Source organism: Lathyrus oleraceus, chromosome 1 (genome assembly GCF_024323335.1).
Source record: "Lathyrus oleraceus cultivar Zhongwan6 chromosome 1, CAAS_Psat_ZW6_1.0, whole genome shotgun sequence".
In the NCBI taxonomy this organism is placed as follows: domain Eukaryota; kingdom Viridiplantae; phylum Streptophyta; class Magnoliopsida; order Fabales; family Fabaceae; genus Lathyrus; species Lathyrus oleraceus.
The window spans coordinates 269467304-269486360 of record NC_066579.1 but is presented as its reverse complement, the minus strand read 5'-3'; the positions used below and the strand labels follow the sequence as shown (position 1 = coordinate 269486360).

The following is a 19057-nucleotide window of genomic DNA, read 5'->3' as shown; positions in this document are numbered from 1 at the left end:
GATGTACGTTGCACGCTGATTCCAACCATATATAGTTTGTACGTTTCCATGGAGATTTGGTCATGGTGAAGATTTCAGCTCAAGAACACCAAGAACACGTCGATTTCCCGCTGCAGCTTCCGCGTTTGATCCATTCTGCCACGGCTTGCGTTCAAAATGCTGTTTCCCACCTCCGCTAGCCAATAACATGACGCCACCTACTTTAATGAAACGGGGCGTTTTGCCCCTGGCTCAGGATATTTACCAGATTGCCACTGGCGCATGTTAATTCATTTAAAATGTTAAATATTTATTTCATTTCATCACCAATCTTCAAAAGATCATAATTAATTCACATTTTATCCAATTTGAGTGAGGATTTTTGTGTTCATCCCCAAATTCTCTCTAGTTTTTTTTAGGTATGATAGTCAAAGTTGTGCCTGGTTGATTTGTGACTTTGCCTAATGCCTTTGATCATGTATGCTTCATGTGTATGTTTTACCATTTCCTTCATGAAATAATGATGTCTTATCCAAAATGTGTGAAATTTTACATGCATGTTCTTGACTCTCTCTTGGTGATTTTGGTATATAGTTTGCTAATTTTGAGTCCCTGGTTAGAGAGATATGATGTGATCAAGTTGAGTGTGACAATTTGTGTCACACTATGTTATGCCATGTTCATGAATTTTGTTTCCATTCCTATGCTATGTCATTTGCCCTGGATTTTTGCATGTGATTACATCTGTATGTCTAGTTTAATCATGATTTTTTGTAGGATTTGTTGATTAATTTCCTATTTAATTGGGATTTTTGTTTGCTGTTTAGTCATTTGTTGACTTTTTGTGGGACATGTTGGCATTTGATTTGTGAAATTCTGGTTATTAATTGGATGGATGTGAAATTTTGTGGAGTGATTGTAGACATTTTAAGGCACATTTTGGTTTTGGTCTCATTCATTTCTCATGTTTTGTCACTGTTTTATGATTGGTGGAAGTTGATGCTTGTTTTGATACCATGTATGGGCTTGTATGAATTGGTGATGACTTTCTGAATTTCATTAACCTACTTCCACTTATCCAATTGCAATGAAATTTGATATGTAGCTCATTGAATGTGTTCTGTTTAGGCTTGAATTTTCTGGGATTTTATTGAGCTATTTTGGTATTGGTTTGGTTGTGATCATTCTGTTTGCTCCAATGTGATTCCAAATTGCATAGTTTGACATGTTTAGCTTATGAAATGGATTTGGTGCATAGTTTTGATGTGAGACCAATTAGATTCTATTCTTGTTTGATTAATCTTGGTTTTAATCAATTTTTACTTGCTGTTTTGAATTTTTCATCTCCTTTTGACCCTAGGCTTGTCCTAGTGGTCTTACTTCTCACCTTTGAGTTGTTTTTTCAGGTTAAGAAGCAAAATGCTTTGAAGAGTTTAATTCAAGTTGATTGAGTTTGGTTTATTTGATTGTGATGAACTAACTTGGTTTGTTTTGTAGGATGCTAACTCATTTCATTTGAGTTTGTGCTTTGTACATGTGATTGATTGTGTTGTCTGTTGGTTCATAATTTGTCTGTTGTGACGTTGTGACTTGAATACTGATTATATTTGATTGATTTCAGGTACCATAGTCGCTTTAGTTCTTTGAGAACTAGCTATTGCTTTGCTTTGCTTAAGCATTGAGGTAGACTCTCTTGTCTCCATGTAGTCTGGAAGACCTGGCCTGTTACTTGGCCAGGCACCTGTCTGAAGTCCTCCTTAAGAGGCGATGTTTGTGCTTGTTTACTTTTGTCCCCAAGCAAGTAAAGACCTCTATGAGGCAATTGGAGGATATAAGAGATATGCAATCTATCTCCCGCTATTCTGTTGAGTCGTCCCTCTGCTCACACCACTGTGTTGATGCATTGAGGACAGTAACCCAAGATCTTGTACAGTTGTACAGTTGAGTCAGTGTCTTAAGTGTAGAAGGGTTCCCATTTCCTGGACCCACACTTCATTGTCTAAAGCTCTCCCTGACCAGGGATAAGAGCTGTGAAGTCTGATCTTCACTCACCTTTCATCAGCTTCACCTTGACTCTCAATGTCAAGGTTAAGAGCTAACCTCACCTTGATACAGAGGCTTGTTTGTCGAGGTTGACATGACCCCTCGACTAAAGCCTAGCCTTGATGTTTGAGCCCCTTGTTGGTGTGTTTACTTCATTCTGTATGTGTTTGTGTGGTGTGATTGTATCCCTTAGGTTTGCTAGACTCCGCGTAGTCTCGTTTGCATGTCAATTAAGGTAGCACGGATCCTTCGTATAGGACTTCCTTTCTTGCTTGAGCTTTCCTAAAACACAAACGAACATTATCCCCTCTTAAGGATACGTCAACTCCTTCTACTACAGGTGAGTAAGTCTCCAAAGGTCGAGCATCCGGTAGATTGCGTAGTGACGTCGTCCACTTAAAAAACACAAACCAACAAGAATAGTTTAGCCGAACTACGACAACTCTGATTCTCATGTCCAGATGAGATACGTAGGCACGAGATGCGATGTCTTGTCGAGTTTGACTAACAACTAACACTACTTCTTTTCTCTCGCCCTTGTTGCGATTGAGACTTTCCCTTTCTCTTGCCCTAGTTGCAATTGAGACCTTTCTTCTTCCTGTGTTGGTGTTAGGAGATGGATGTAAGCCCAGCGATTGGCATTGCGTATCCTATTGTTTGTTGTGTGCTTGGAGTCCGGTATAAGTCCATCAAGTGGCATATGGTTTCCAGTGTGGGTGCGTTTTGGTTCGGAATCTGATGTAAGTCCAGCGATTGGCATTCGGATTCCACGTTTGCCTGTGTCTGTTTTATTTGTGTGCGTGAGCCGAGCTACGAATGCTCTGATTCTTCTTCGTCCAAGAAGATACGTATGCATAGGATGCGACATCCTAGCGAGCATGTGTTTTCCCCAGGTCGAACTACTTTGACTCTGATGTCTATGCTTGATAGACTAAGTAGGCCCAGGATGCGATATCCTGCCGAGTCAGTCTTGTCTGTTTTCTTGTGTCTCTTTCAGCCTGTATAGATGTTTATTTGAGCAGTGTTTTAGCAACCATTTTCCTTCCTATTGTGCGTGGATCCCGTCGAGTACGACGGATGCGTAGGGGTGCTAATACCTTCCCTTCGCATAACCGACTCCCAATCCCATTCTCTTTGGTCGCGAGACCATGCTTTTTCCAGGTTTACTCTGAGCGTTTCCTTTCCCTCTTTTGGGATAAATAACGCACGGTGGCGGCTCTGTTGTTCTTGTTTTCCCGCCGGTTTTTCGCGTAATGCGACAAGCATTAACTTTTGCATTCATATAATTTGCATCATGAGGTCTCTTAGGGACCAAAATTTATTTTTGTGTTGTTATTTAAGCCCATTCTACCGAGTCGACATGAAGATTTTAACCTTCGCCTCCTCAGTTAGAATGTCCTTAAATAGGGGAAACTGTAAGACCCCAATTTTGACCCTAATATCCCTCATGCAATTTCATCATAAACATTAGAATTGGGATCATACCCTGGCATCCTCCTTACCCCTCTTTCATTGGGTTTGTTTTGGGAGAGATCACCAAGAACTATGTGATTGTATCATACTTGTATATTATTATTTTACTAACCAAAATACAAAAACATGTCTTTGCATTTGCCTAACTCTTTTGTAGGTAGGGGCATGATCTCCATTGGCCTATCAAGTTCATATCTAGGGTTTAAGACCCTCATGACAAAGAGCACAACCATGAATTGATCCAATAATGGTTATGAGAATCATATATGAGTTCCATTGATTCCTACATGTTATATTGATCAAGTTTTCTTCAAGATTTTGGGAGTGATTTGCCTTGGAAACCCTAGTTTGACTAGGTATTTTGAGTAACTTCTCCAACAAGCTATCTCATCAATTGATCAAATTTCTCAAAGGGCACTTCAAAATTCATCATCTTATGCATATATGATCTACCATGAGCCAATAAAGTCAAAGGAATTGAAGGTTAGCAAGTTGGTTGATGGTGGTTAGCCAGATGAATTCATCTGATCAAAACTAGGTCTCCCTAGCCCCTATCTTCTACAATTTTCACCATATGAAAATGATTCCAAGATCAAAGCTACTCTAAATGACATTCCAAACAACTTTCATGTTGAGACCTAGAGCAAGTTTTTCTTGGACAATCATTTTCTATGTTGAAACATTATAGGTCATTTTGTCTAAACCCTAATTTGTATGTCAACTTCCAAAGGCCATAACTTCCTCAATTTTTATGAGATGAAAGATTTCCAAGTTGCACAATGTCTAATTCAACTTTGATGTTTGGATTGAGAGCTAATTCTACTTTTATGATCATGTGATATGAGGCTACATTATAGGTCACTTTTGACCTATACCATTGAACAAGTGATTTTTCCAAACTTCAAATATGCACACCTCTATAATTCCAAATCCAAATGACATGAAATTGGTGACCATTTTGAATGTCTTTGAAAGATATACAACTTTGATGAATACACGTTTCTCATTTGAAGCTCACATAAAAAGTTAAGCAATGTGGAATATTGAGATATATGGCTCTTGACACTTAGAAATTTTTTTGACATGTTGAAATTTCCAAACTTCCACCTCAAAATTCTTCATGTTACAAGCTCCAAATGAAAAAGTGTTGAACATGAAAGTTGTTCCTCTTGATCTAACCTATCCAAAAAGTCTAATTTTATCCATTTTGGACAAGAATTATTAGGGTTGTGCATGGCATGAACATTGCATCATCAATTGGCAAAGATCAAACTTCAAGTCTTCATATACATTTGCCTTGCATTCCAAGTTGATTTCAGACTTACTCACATTCAAGTATGGATCAAATGGAATGATTTCATGGGCCTGTACACGCCCATGCACACATGCATCACCCATTACCAATTTTGGAAAGTCATTTGGAAGGTGCAAATATTACATGATCCAGCTATAAATAGAGCTCCATATGCTCAAAATTAAACACACATTCGCGCCAGCTTTGATCCTAAACCCCTAACCCTTCCATTTGAGAGGATAATCCTGAGAATTTCCATTGGAAATTGAGTTGAATTCTCACTGTTTTGAGATTCAAAACTCCAAAGATCCAAGACCTTTTATGCATTCTAATCTACTCCTGCAAGCATCCTGAGCAAGATCAAGCATGAGCCCAAGCAAGAACAGTTGAATCCAAACCTACATTGAAAGTATTTTCCATAAAATTTCATCTCTTTGATTCTCTCTCAATTCCATTGAATTCTATTGGATCTTTGGTTGTTTGAAGTCCTACCAATGTAGGCAAGAAGATTGAGTTGCTTAGAGGTCAAATCGAAGCAAATCAGTTGACACACCTCAAAATTCAACTCCTCATATCTTCCTATATATGTGGAGTTAGTTAAAATTGAGGTCAGATTCGTGCTCTACGCCATTTTTTCTTTCAGATCATGTCCTCCTTTTTCATTTTCTTGATGGTGATGAGTGAAATAGTCCGACCAGGGTCATCGGAGAAGATGACCGGCCTTTGGACACCGGTGATGTGTTGGCATGGTTCAGAGCCATTGATCCTTTCCAAATTGTTTTAATCTCGTGCGTTGCTTTTAAATACCAAGCCTATGCCGCGTTGACTGCAGTGCACCATGGAACACGCGCTTCTGGCCACTTGATCTGCCACCTCAATTAATGAGGGAGATCAAGTGGTCCATGTTTTTTTGATTTTTTAATTATAATTTTTATTCCTTTGATTTTCATTAATTCATATTAACTTTAATATTGATCCAAAAAATATAAGAGTTTCACCAAAAAATTTCAAATAATTTCCTCTTTCATATTCTGAATTAAAATTATTTTTTGGATCATTTTTAATATTTTTCATGATTTAATTGATTTTTCATTTGTTTTTAATTGTTTAAAAATACTTTTAAGTATTTAAAAATTCTGAATTTTTTTCTCCAAGGTCCTTTGACCTTGTTTGACCAATGATAAATTTCATGGCCATTTCTTTGGTGTTTTGATGAGGTTTTAGGAATTTGACAAACCATATTTAATTTAAATGCCTTATTTTAGTATTTTTAATTTTAATAAATGCCAAATAATTTTGTTTACCAATTGTGATGACTTATTTGAGTTTGACTCTTGTTGTTTGGCCTTGGTCAATGTTGATTTGACTTTGTCAAGTTAATATCATTGGATTTAGTGGATTGATGGAATGTAAATTCCATCTCCCAAAATGAATGGATGATACTAATTTGGTAAAAGTCCTCCTTTGATCAATTTGAGTTTTGAACCATTCCCCTCCCTCTTCATCTCATTCCATTTCTTTATGCATTCATCTCATTTGGCCTATGATATCTCAAAGTCCTAAAGCTAGTTGATTGAAAAATTAACATGAGTATGGATGAGATTATGCCACCTCTTTTGCATATTCTTTTTGTGTGTGGTATGTTTCATGAGCATAGTCCATTATACTATGTCTCTAACATGCATTAACACCAAAATTCTATTGCCCGACCTCAAATAGTTGTGACTTCTACATAAGTCCAATTACGATTGTTTAACATAGCGCTAAATTTGTGACATAAAAGGCATAACATTCTAGTTAGTGAGATTGTAAGTCTCCCCTCTTTCATGGTATTGTGTGGAAACTTGGCCTTTTTTCCTTCCTTTGGAAGATGTCTTGGCTCAAGGCTTCATGCTTATAATAAGTGGGTTGAGTGTTCTCCAAAGAATGTCTTAAAATGAAAAGCAAAAGTAAAACAATACTAACCTCTGACTCATTAACAACTAACTTTCAATTTCAAGCCATTTACTTTAATGTCATTTAATTATTGCCTTTATTCATTTGCCATTGTTCATATCATTCTAATTGTTTATGTTAATGCAATTTTCACTTTGTCCACTTGGACCATATTGTGTGATTTTTCTTGTTTGTATACACTTTGCTTGTTTGTGTGGTCTTTGACCATTAATGTACATAATTGATCGCTCGACTGGGTGAGTCGAGAATGGGATACAAACTGCAAGTGCACAGTTCTATCGCGTAGTTTTAAAAGATATCGATCCCACAGGGACTTATGAATCGATATACCGTTATCTAAAGTTACTACGTAAATCTAAGGTGAAGATGTTTGATTGTTTGGGGAAAAACTAAGAGCTAAACTAATGTCTAGATTAAATATTAATAAAACGGATATCGGTATGTAATTCGTCAAAACTAGGGAATCAAGTCTTTGTCGGTTTCTTGGTTTTAAAATGAATCGTTTCGGTTAACTTTATTGGTTAAAGGTTCTATCTCAAACTCTCGCTCTGTTGAATAAACCATGATTTTATATTAATGTTGCTGTCACTTATAATTAAGTCAAAAACCATATTTTGAAAACAATAAAGTTGCGGAAACTCTTTTTAAGAAAATACTGACCGTTTTAAACACCCTTATCTCAAACTCTCGCTCTGTTGACTTAGGTTATATAATTAAATCCAAATGCTTAACTCTCGTCCTCACATTCAATCTTTAAAGATACTTTTTGGAAAAGGTCAGAATTTAATTAACTCTAAAACTTGCTCTCGCCCTGATCTAGAATTAATGCCTAACTTACACTGTCCAGTTAAAACCTCAAACTCTCGCTCTATTGATTTTAACTTCTCTATGTCTTTTACTTTTGTAAAAAATCTTGTTATTAAACCTGTAAGTTGAGACCATAAAAAGATTGATTTTGATTTTAAGTTTAGATAAACCGACTCAGTCTCGATCCCTTATTCTGCTTACTTTACATACCGATACCTAGGCAAATTAACCAGACATGCTAAATAAACAAGAATTTATATCATGCATAAACAGACTCATTCCAGGCAGGCAATATGAATAAACAATAGAATAAAACATACAAAATTAAATAGCAATTAAAGAACCTGAATGCGTAATACAATGGTCTTGAACACTCCACCACAAGCCGGTAGGATTTGTTCTTGGATTCTTCAATTTAACCGTAAAATAAATCAAGGAAATAAAACTCGAATATAACGTAAGGTTAAATCCGGTATAAAGCTGCACAGTAGTTTCCGGTGTAGAAACTATTATGCGAAAAATATCTAAAAGCTAAAAACGGGAAAGATAAATTGCAAGGGAAAAGGGAAAGTAAAGCTTGCAAAAGAAATAAATAAAATGAACAATGCTGGAAAGGAAGAAAAATAAGCAAAGGCGTGAAAGGAAAATTTGGCAGAGCTTTCGCAAAACTGAGCGTGCAAAAACTTGTCGACGGCAAAGAGAGGAGATGGCTATTTATAATAGCCTTGGTAACTGCCTTGCGTTTCCTACGAGTCTTCAGCATGGCTAAATACACGGCTTGAGAATAGGACACGAAATCCTCAACGTTACTTCCATTCTTCTGAGAGCGTAACTTGCGCCAAAAAGCTAGTGGACTGGTGTGACGCTCGTCACACCATGTGTGACGTCCGTCACAAGGCTACTTCGCGTGACGCTCGTCACAACCCTTGTGACGCCCGTCACAGGGGCAACTTGCGCTTCCTTTTGGGCTGGGCTTGGTCTTGGTTATTTGTTTTCTTTTTATTGCTTTTTACACCTCCTTTTCTTCCCTTTTTCACTTTTGCTTCAAAATGGGTACCTGATGTAAATAGAAAAGAAATACTGCATAATATCTGATAAAATGGGATAAATTAAAGTAAATGATAATATAATCTAATTAAATTAAGTCTTAAAATGTGATATAATTTCATGTTATCAAACTCCCCCATACTTAAATCTTTGCTTGTCCTCAAGCAAAATTCAGTATAGAACTTGTTAAAAGTTTTAGCCAGATGAAATTTCAAAGCACACCTCAATTCGTACTAGGTTGCGAATGGATTTTTGTTTAGGAGGATTTTGAGTTTAATCTTGACATCAACAACTACCGTTACAACTTAGATAACCCTACTTTTATGCCAATCAGTTATAAGTACCCTATGATAGCTATCCTGGTTCCTTTAGTCTTATTTTACCCGTTTTCATTCTAGCGAAATCACATTAAGCCCTTTATCTTTTCGCGCACATAGTGGAGTAACCGGTTAGTGATTATGATCCGCTTTTAGCTAGAAGTTCTGGTACATAAGTCAGATAACTTCATTATTCAGTCCATTGCAAATTGCGGGGGATCGGACCGTAGTCCGCCCTACCGAGTTCAGTACCAGATTCCTACTGAACCAACTCATAATGGATCTTTCGTATTGTGCTTTTGCATGATCTGCAACCTTTAGATTAAATGATCTGGTAAGGATCACCTAATTTAATTAGTGCATTTCTTGATATCTTTATATATTTTAGGTTACTTTGGGGATCATTCACTTATATTCATCGGCTCTCCACGTAGTTTGCTATTAAGACGGTGCTGACTTCTGTATAAACTACTTGGGGTTGCCATAGAACTAAAAGTTCGAGGAATTGGTATAATAGGTACTTATCCTGATCTAACATATTGAGGTTCTCAGGGCGTTGTTACGGTAATGGTTTTGTTTTGATCTCACTCAAGTTTTATAAAGTAAGCAACCTTTATACTTATTGGGTGTGTTAAAATTTTTGTTATGGCTCAGGAAATTGAGGGGAATAGATAATAGAAAATTTTCACACTTAGGAACTTAACTTAAAATAAATATATATTATAATAATAATTTTTGTTTTTTTTTTTTTTTTTTTTTTTTTTCATAATAAGAAGGGGAAATAACAATGAAAGGGAAAATAACATACTTGAAAAAAAACTGAGAATGGAAAGAATATTGTTTCCCCCCCATACTTAAACTAAACATTGTCCTCAATGTTTTAAGGAAGTGAAATACAAGATGGAAAGGAAAGAAAAAAAAAAAGAAAATAACAACTAAGGCTGCCTTCCGCCTCTGGTTCTTGGACCTGGTGATCTTTGACGTATGTCTAAGTTGTCGAACCTGTTGAACAATTCAGTAAACCGCTGGTCGGTTATGGCATTCCGAGCGTCCTGTTGCTGTTGCATTTGACGCATCATCTGCATCATCTCTGTATTCTGTGCCTGCATACCATCGATAGCATCCATAATGTCATCGTTGGTCGCAGGCCTTCGTCGTCGACGACGTTGGGAGGATGGGTCGGCTGCATTACTGGAAGGGTTTAGCGGGACTGATTGTTGTGTTGGCGGATGATCACCTTGTTCCATTTCTTCAAACTCATCTGTTTGCTGGTTTGTTTGTGAAGGCTCGGTGGTTTCAGGAGCGCTAAGATCGTAGAGGTGGCGGTCGGGGTTTGTGACATCAGTTAGGGTGGTATTGGGTAGCACAACACTCGGGACAGCTTGGTTGTTCACCATAAGATAATAGCCTCCGCCTACTCTGTTTTTAATCAGGCGGCTGGAGCGGCAATAGCTGATATCCATAGACAGGGGAGGTAGGGATTCTAAAGTTTGGAGTTTATCCCCTAGGTTCAGGCCAAGTGCTATGGAGGTTATTAATCCACCAATTATAAAGGGTTGTCGGCCTCTAGCACATAAGGTAGATATGATGAAAGAGAAAAGAGGCGGCGTTTACCTTAGTATCCGGTTCGAAAACGCACTGGAGGAAAAATAACTCCTTCGAGTTAACCTTACTGTTGTTTGGTCTTCCAAAAAGTGTGTTTTGCAGGATACGGAGAAAATAACGGATGGTGGGGTTATGGATGTGGGAGAGAAGGAGTTCTTCCCAGTTGTAGGTATTTATACCGGAAATTTTCTTAAAAAGATCGAAAACTAGAACTGTGTTCCAGTTTGAGGTTGGAGGGATTCTGGCATGCAGCAGACCTTCTGTGGGAAATTGTAGCATGGCACTCAATTGGCGTTGGGTTAGAGAGTACTCGGTGTTAAACATACGGAAGGTTGCCGTACCGGTTAGAAATTCACCTTCACCGGCGGGAGTGGTGTAGTCGTAAGAACTTAGGAATTCTAAGGTTAGGGAAGGGTAGGTGGGTTGGTTATGGGTGCAAAGGAAGGTTAAATCGGCTTTACGGAGCATCCACTCGATACCTTGGAGTAAGCCCAATTGTTGTAAACAAGTTAAATCGGGGTACCTGGTGGGAGCGACGCCTCGCTGTTGGAAGCGCTCGAATTGCTCTTGCTGATAGTTGTCATCTCCGGATCGGAAGATGATATTTCCGAAATTTTGATTTCCCGCCATTGTGATGAATTTTTGAAGGGATGATTTGGAAAGGAAAAGAAGTGTGTTTGATATGAGAGAATTGTTTTGTGGTGAATGAAGGAGGTTTTGGTAGGTATTTATAGGAGAAGGGTTGGAAGGTAGAAAGAAAAAGTGGTTGAAAAGTAATTAAGTGTGGTAAATGAAAAATGAATGGGGAATGTAAAAAAATCAAAGTGTAACGTTCGTCTCCAACGGCTCCTTAACGTTCACTTGTCTGAAGGGCGTTACGCTCGTCACAGGGGTGTGACGTTCGTAACAGGCGTTTTGCGTGCCGTTCGTCATGGAGTGTGTGACGCTCGTCACACCTCCTTTTTGGCAAGGCTTCAGTGGCGCTTCACAGAATTACTTTGGCGTATTTTAATGTTTTATTTTGCTTATGATCAGTTTAGTCTGCAGTTTAATTTATTGTGCACGCTTAATCTGCTTTGTATAGTAATAATAATAGGTAACAACAGTAGAGCATAATAGCCATTGCATAATAAAATTAATTAAACAGCTTCAATAAAAATGATCATAAAGTATTACAGGGAAGGAAAATAATGAAATGAAATAGAAATAAACATGAATTCAAACAACATTAATGAAAAAAAAATCTAGCCTAAAACTAAATAACTTAGAAAGAAATATAACTAAATTCCATCTATCTTCGGATCTCTGGCCGGAGGAGCAAAAGAGTTAACATGATGCCGTAACATACGTAACTGACTTGCCGTTCTGCTCATGCATTCTAGGATTTCAAGTCTCAAGTTATGGAAATCTTCCCTGAGGGCGTCTTGCTCTGACATCAAGGCTTCAATGACTGTTTTAATATCTGTTCCTGGCATATGATGTCGGAGATCAGGCATGACTGACTCTTCGGTCAGGACAGGCTGAGGAGGAGGATCAATATCATAGTAGCCGGAAGGTGTCTGAGGGTCAGACTCAGCAAGAGAGATATGGTCAACATAGTGCTCATAGTCGTCACAAATCTCATAATCCTGGATGGATTCAGTGGATCCAGCCGGAGTTGGGGTTTCATTCAGGTTATAGAGCCAGTTCCTTTGATTATGAACACTAGTTCTAGGATCGGGCATGGTGAATAGGCAGAGAACCTGGTTATCAATAATAAGCTCGAACTCATCAGGCCCTATGTTTGCTATAAACATAGTGTTGAAGAGGAAGGGTATACTCATAGTAGTAATGCCACAAAAAGGGTTAAGGTCAAGCATAGGCTGACGTAGTCCAATAGCATTACCTATCATAGTGATCAAACCGCCTATTCTAATGGGTGCTCGCTCATCCTGGATAAGGTGGTCCAAATTAGCTAACATAAAAGTAGCACCGTTTACTGGACGGTTCTGGGAAGCACAAAATATGATGAAGAGTTCATCACGTGAAACTGAAGTACTATTTGGCTTCTTCCCAAATAAAGTGTGGGTCAGGATCTTATGGAAATAGCGAAAAGCCGGGTTATGTATGTTTCCAGAGAGAAACTTATGTTCTTCGGGCTCATCATTTCCAGTCAGCTTACCCCAAAAGTGTTCAAGCTCTCTATATTCAAAAAGTTCTTCCTGGCTTACAGTGAATGTATCAAAGGAGGTAGGAAAACCCAAAAGGTTGGTGAAGTCTCTAATATTAAATTGGTACTCCATATTGAACATTCTGAACTGGATAAAACCTCTGCTAATTCCTTTTCCATGGCTAGGTAGATAGATTAATGAACTAAGGAATTCTAGTGTGAGTCTCCGATAGGTGGTGAAATGTCTCAGGATAAGGGAGGTCTCCCATCCTATCTGATTCAGCAAAAACAGGACACTCTGTCTCAGTCCAAGGGCAGTCATAGCCCAATCATCAGCATATAAACTAGGTAGCATCTCTCTAGCGGCTAGTTCTTCAAACTTTCGTTTCTGAGCCATTCCTCTGAACTTGATACCCATACGATCAAAATGTCCCATCTGGTTAGTGTTAACTAGAGAAAAGAAACATGAGTTTAAGTCAGGATTTGGCCAAATGCCGAAAGAAGAAAAGAATTATTATTATTATATATAGATATATTTTTTTCTTTTTGAATAAATCAATAATGAATACTAAATAGAAATTAAAAGAATAATTAAGAGAAAAATAGAGAAATGATAATAATAATAGAATAATAAAATAACAGATTAATTTGTGGGTTGTCTCCCACTAAGCGCTTTGTTTAAATGTCGCAAGCTCGACAAAGATACTGTTAAATATAGTCTATGAGTCCTGGGGGCGTTTCGTCTAAGTGTAGAATTTGCGAATCCTCGTTGGTTTCCGCATAGTGATAATGTTTCAGGCGTTGCCCGTTTACGGTGAACGGTTCTGTAGATTGTCCTTTTATTTCTACCGCTCCACTGGGAAAGATTTTAGTGATATGAAAAGGTCCTGACCATCTGGATCGTAGTTTTCCCGGGAATAACTTTAGTCTAGAGTTAAATAAAAGTACTGCGTCGCCTTGCTTGAAGACTTTCCTTGATATACGCTTGTCATGCCATTGTTTTGTTCTTTCTTTATAGATTTTGGCATTTTCATAGGCGTCTCTTCTGAGTTCCTCTAATTCGTTTATGTCAAGGATTCTCTTTTCACCGGCGGCTTTATAATTCAAATTTAAATTTCTAATAGCCCAATAGGCTTTATGTTCTAATTCTACCGGGAGGTGACAGGATTTTCCATAAATGAGCTTAAATGGGGTCGTCCCTATGGGAGTTTTATAAGCAGTTCGGTATGCCCATAAAGCTTCTGGTAATTTCAATGACCAATCTTTCCTTGAAGTGGCGACCGTTTTTTCTAGTATTTGCTTGATTTCTCTGTTAGATACTTCCACTTGTCCACTGGTTTGAGGGTGGTAAGGTGTTGCTATCCTATGTCTCACTCCATATTTAAGTAGTAGTTTTTCGAGTACCTTGGATATAAAGTGTGATCCACCATCACTGACTACTATTCTTGGGATGCCAAATCTCGGAAATATTATATTTTTAAAGAGTCTAGTTACTACTCGGGTGTCATTTGTTGGAGAAGCTATAGCTTCGATCCATTTTGATACGTAGTCAACTGCCACGAGTATGTATTTGTTACCGAAAGAGGATGGAAAGGGTCCCATGAAGTCTATCCCCCACACGTCAAAAATCTCTACTTCCAAAATACCTTTTTGTGGCATCTCGTCACGTCTAGATATGTTTCCCGTGCGTTGACATCTGTCACACTCCTTAATAGCCGCATGTACGTCCTTCCATATAGTTGGCCAATAAAAGCCAGCTTGTAGGATTTTAGAGCAGGTCTTGGATGTACTTGTGTGTCCACCATAAGGCGCAGAGTGACAGTGTTGGATTATATTTTCTACCTCTTCTTCGGGTATACATCGACGGAAAATACCATCGGGGCCTCTTTTGAAAAGTAAGGGATCATCCCAGTAATAGTGTTTTATGTCGTGGAAGAATCGTTTCTTCTGCTGGTAAGATAAAGTAGGTGGAACTATTCCGGCAGCTAAATAATTGACTAGATCAGCGTACCATGGTATGACAGATATAGCTAAGGTGGTTTCTACTTGCATGTCGGAGTTGTTCTCTTCCAAAGTAGCTATGAGTTTATCATACGAGAAATCATCATTAATGGATGTTCTTTCTGGTTCAAGGTTCTCAAGTCTAGAGAGGTGGTCTGCTACTACGTTTTCAGTTCCTTTCTTGTCCTTGATTTCTAAGTCGAATTCTTGTAGTAACAAGATCCATCTTAGGAGTCTAGGTTTAGCATCCTTTTTTGTTAAAAGGTACCTGATAGCAGCGTGATCAGTGTAAACTATTATTTTGGCTCCTACCAAGTAAGAACGAAATTTATCTAGCGCAAATACCACTGCTAGGAGTTCTTTCTCGGTTGTGGCATAATTCATCTGTGCTTCATCCAGGGTTCTGCTAGCGTAATATATAACGTGAAGCTTTTTATCCTTTCTTTGTCCTAAAACAGCACCTACAGCATAATCACTGGCATCGCACATTATTTCGAATGGTTCATTCCAGTCTGGTGTCTGCATAATGGGTGCGGAGATCAATGCTTGTTTAAGAGTTTGAAATGCTTTTAAACAGTTATCGTCGAATATGAATTCAGCATCTTTCATCAACAGTCCGGTTAAGGGTTTGGTTATCTTAGAGAAGTCTTTGATGAATCGTCGGTAAAAACCGGCGTGTCCTAGAAAGCTTCGTACTTCTCTCACGGTTCTTGGGGGTTGAAGATTTTCGATTACCTCTATTTTGGCTTTGTCTACTTCAATTCCTCTGTTCGAGATGATGTGTCCTAAAACAATTCCTTCTTGTACCATAAAGTGGCACTTTTCCCAATTAAGTACTAAGTTTACTTTTACACATCGCTCCAGAACTCTTTCCAGGTTTTCAAGGCATTCTTCGAAACTTTGTCCGTATACAGAAAAGTCATCCATAAATACTTCCATGATGTTTTCGAGAAAGTCGGCGAATATTGCCATCATGCATCTTTGAAAAGTTGCAGGGGCATTACACAGACCAAACGGCATTCGTCTATACGCGAAGGTACCAAAAGGGCATGTGAATGTTGTCTTTTCTTGGTCATCAGGGTGAATTGGTATTTGAAAGAAGCCTGAATAACCGTCTAAATAACAGAAATGTGAATGTTTAGCTAATCGTTCTAACATTTGGTCAATGAATGGTAAAGGGAAATGATCTTTTCGGGTTGCTTTGTTTAGTTTCCTATAATCAATGCACATTCTCCATCCCGATTCGATTCGTTTAGTTATAGTTTCTCCTTTTTCGTTTTCAATAACGGTTATGCCTCCTTTCTTGGGTACAACGTGTACAGGACTAACCCATTTGCTGTCAGATATAGGATATATAATACCTGCTTCTAATAACTTGGTTATTTCTTTCTTTACTACCTCACTTAGGATCGGATTTAGTCTTCTCTGGTGTTCCCTAGAGGTTTTACAGTCTTCTTCTAACATGATGCGGTGCATACAAATAGAAGGGCTTATTCCTTTAAGATCGGTGATGTGGTATCCTAGTGCAGTTGGATATTTTCTTAAGATATGTAGGAGTTTTTCTGTTTCGAGTCTTCCTAGATCTGCATTAACTATCACAGGTCGTTCAAGTTCTAAGTCTAGGAATTCATATCTCAGATTTTTGGGAAGTGTTTTCAAATCAGGGGTTGGTTTGTTAAGACACTGCGTAGGATCTGGTGTTATTGCTAGGCATTGTTTAGATTTGTCCTCTAAAAGATAATCTGATGGTTTGACTTCTCCTGACTCTGCTTCTTTTATGCATTCATCGATGATATCCATGAAGTAACATGTATCTTCTATTGCAGGTGCTTTCAAGAATTGGGAAAGAATGAATTCAATTTTTTCTTCACCTACTTCGAAGGTGAGTCGTCCTCGTTTTACGTCTATGATTGCACCGGCAGTTGCTAAGAATGGTCTTCCTAGTATAATAGGTGTCGTATCATCTTCTCTAATGTCCATAATTGTGAAGTCAGTGGGAATGTAAAACTGACCTATGCGTACGGGAACGTTTTCAAGGATTCCTACAGGATATTTGATGGAACGATCTGCTAATTGCACAGACATTTTGGTCGGTCTTAATTCTCCCATCTCTAGTTTCTTACATATGGATAAGGGCATAACGCTAATTCCGGCTCCTAAATCGCATAAGGCTTTGTCGATGACAAATTTTCCTATGTGACAGGGTATAGAGAAGCTACCCGGATCCTTGAGTTTAGGGGGCATGTTTTGGATTATAGCGCTACATTCGGCAGGGAGTGTAACGGTTTCGCTATCCTCAAGTTTCCTCTTATTAGAAAGAATTTCTTTTAAGAATTTAGCATATGAGGGCATCTGCGTAATAGCTTCGGTAAACGGAATTGTAACGTTTAATTGTTTAAGGAGATCAATAAATTTTCTAAATTGGCCTACATCTTTGGTTTTAACAAGCCTTTGAGGGTAAGGTATAGGTGGTTTGTAAGGTGGTGGAGGTACATAAGGTTCCTTCTTTTTTAGGGTTTCCTTATTACTCTCTTCCTTTTCCTTAGGTTCACTTTCCTCAATGGATTTCTCAGGGTTTTGGTTTTCTATCCTTGGGTCAGACGGTCCTTCCACTTCCGTTCCACTTCTCAATATAATTGCATGAGCTTGGCTTCTCGGATTGGGTTGGGGCTGTCCAGGGAATGTACCAGTTGGTGCAGCAGTAGGTGCTTGTTGTTGAGCTACTTGAGATATTTGCGTTTCCAGCATTTTGTTATGGGTAGCCAGGGCATCTACTTTGCTTGCTAGTTGTTTAAGTTGTTCGCCAGTGTGTATGTTCTGGTTTAAGAAATCTTTATTGGTTTGTTGTTGGGAAGCTATAAAGTTTTCCATCATGATTTCCAAGTTGGATTTTCTAGGGGTATTATTGTTAGGATTCGGTTTCTGATATCCTGGAGGTATAGATGGGGCTTGATTTGGAGACTGTCCAGGTGCGTATAAAGCATTATTACTCTTATATGAGAAGTTTGGATGGTTCTTCCAATTTGGGTTATAGGTATTCGAATAGGGGCTTCCTTGAGCATAGTTTACTTGCTCTGTTTGGATTCCAGTCAAGAGTTGACATTCCGCAGGAGTGTGGCCTTGGATTCCACAGACCTCGCAATTCTGAGTTATAGCAACCACGGCTGCTGGAGGCGATACATTTAAACTTTCAATCTTCTGGACCAAAGCATCCACTTTTGCATTGACGTGATCAAGGTTACTTATCTCGTACATGCCAGTTTTCGGTTGAGGTTTTTCCACTGTTGTTCGTTCGGTTCCCCACTGATAGTGGTTTTGGGCCATGCTCTCGATAAGCTGGTAAGCATCAGCATAAGGTTTGTTCATTAGTGCACCACCTGCAGCGGCGTCTATTGTTAACCTTGTATTGTATAAGAGACCATTATAAAATGTGTGAATTACTAACCAGTCTTCCAAACCATGGTGTGGGCAAAGTCTCATCATGTCTTTGTATCTTTCCCATGCTTCGAAAAGAGACTCGTTGTCTTTCTGTTTAAATCCGTTTATCTGGGCTCTTAACATAGCTGTTTTGCTTGGCGGAAAATATCGGGCAAGAAAAACTTTCTTCAACTCGTTCCATGTGGTGACTGAGTTGGAAGGAAGAGATTGAAGCCATCTTCTAGCGCTATCTCTTAATGAGAAAGGAAAAAGACGAAGTCGAATTGCCTCTGAAGTGACACCATTAGCTTTAACAGTATCAGCGTATTGGACAAATACGGATAAATGAAGGTTTGGATCTTCGGTAAGATTTCCAGAGAATTGGTTATGTTGCACAGCCTGCAACAACGAAGGTTTAAGTTCAAAGTTGTTTGCTTCGATTGCGGGCGGAGCAATACTTGAATGCGGTTCATCTTGCGATGGAGCGGCGTAATCTCTAAGAGCACGAGCTGGTTCTGCCATCTCGGTTAAAGAAGGAAAATCTTTGAAATCAGGAAGGTCTATAGGAGGGAGATTGTTTTCAGCACGATATTCCCGAATTCGTCGTAAGACTCGGAGATATAGTTCGATGTCGTTGATTCGTAAATAGAGCGGTTCGCCTTGAGAGCGAGTGCGTGGCATACAAATCAACGAAAGAAAGAAAATAGAAGAAAAAGAAACCTTAGTCTCTACAGCGTAACGGAAGAGTTACGATATCGATTGAATAAAAGTCCCCGGCAACGGCGCCAAAAACTTGATCGCTCGACTGGGTGAGTCGAGAATGGGATACAAACTGCAAGTGCACAGTTCTATCGCGTAGTTTTAAAAGATATCGATCCCACAGGGACTTATGAATCGATATACCGTTATCTAAAGTTACTACGTAAATCTAAGGTGAAGATGTTTGATTGTTTGGGGAAAAACTAAGAG

At 38.6% G+C, this 19057-nt stretch overlaps 1 protein-coding gene and 1 pseudogene across 1 annotated transcript in view; both read left to right on the top strand.

Moving 5' to 3' along the window:
• The window catches only part of LOC127102734 (uncharacterized), a 111266-nt gene that overhangs the window by 36573 nt on the left and 55636 nt on the right, over positions 1-19057 (top strand). The window lies entirely within an intron of this gene.
• On the top strand, positions 18126-18225 carry LOC127116447 (uncharacterized; annotated as a pseudogene).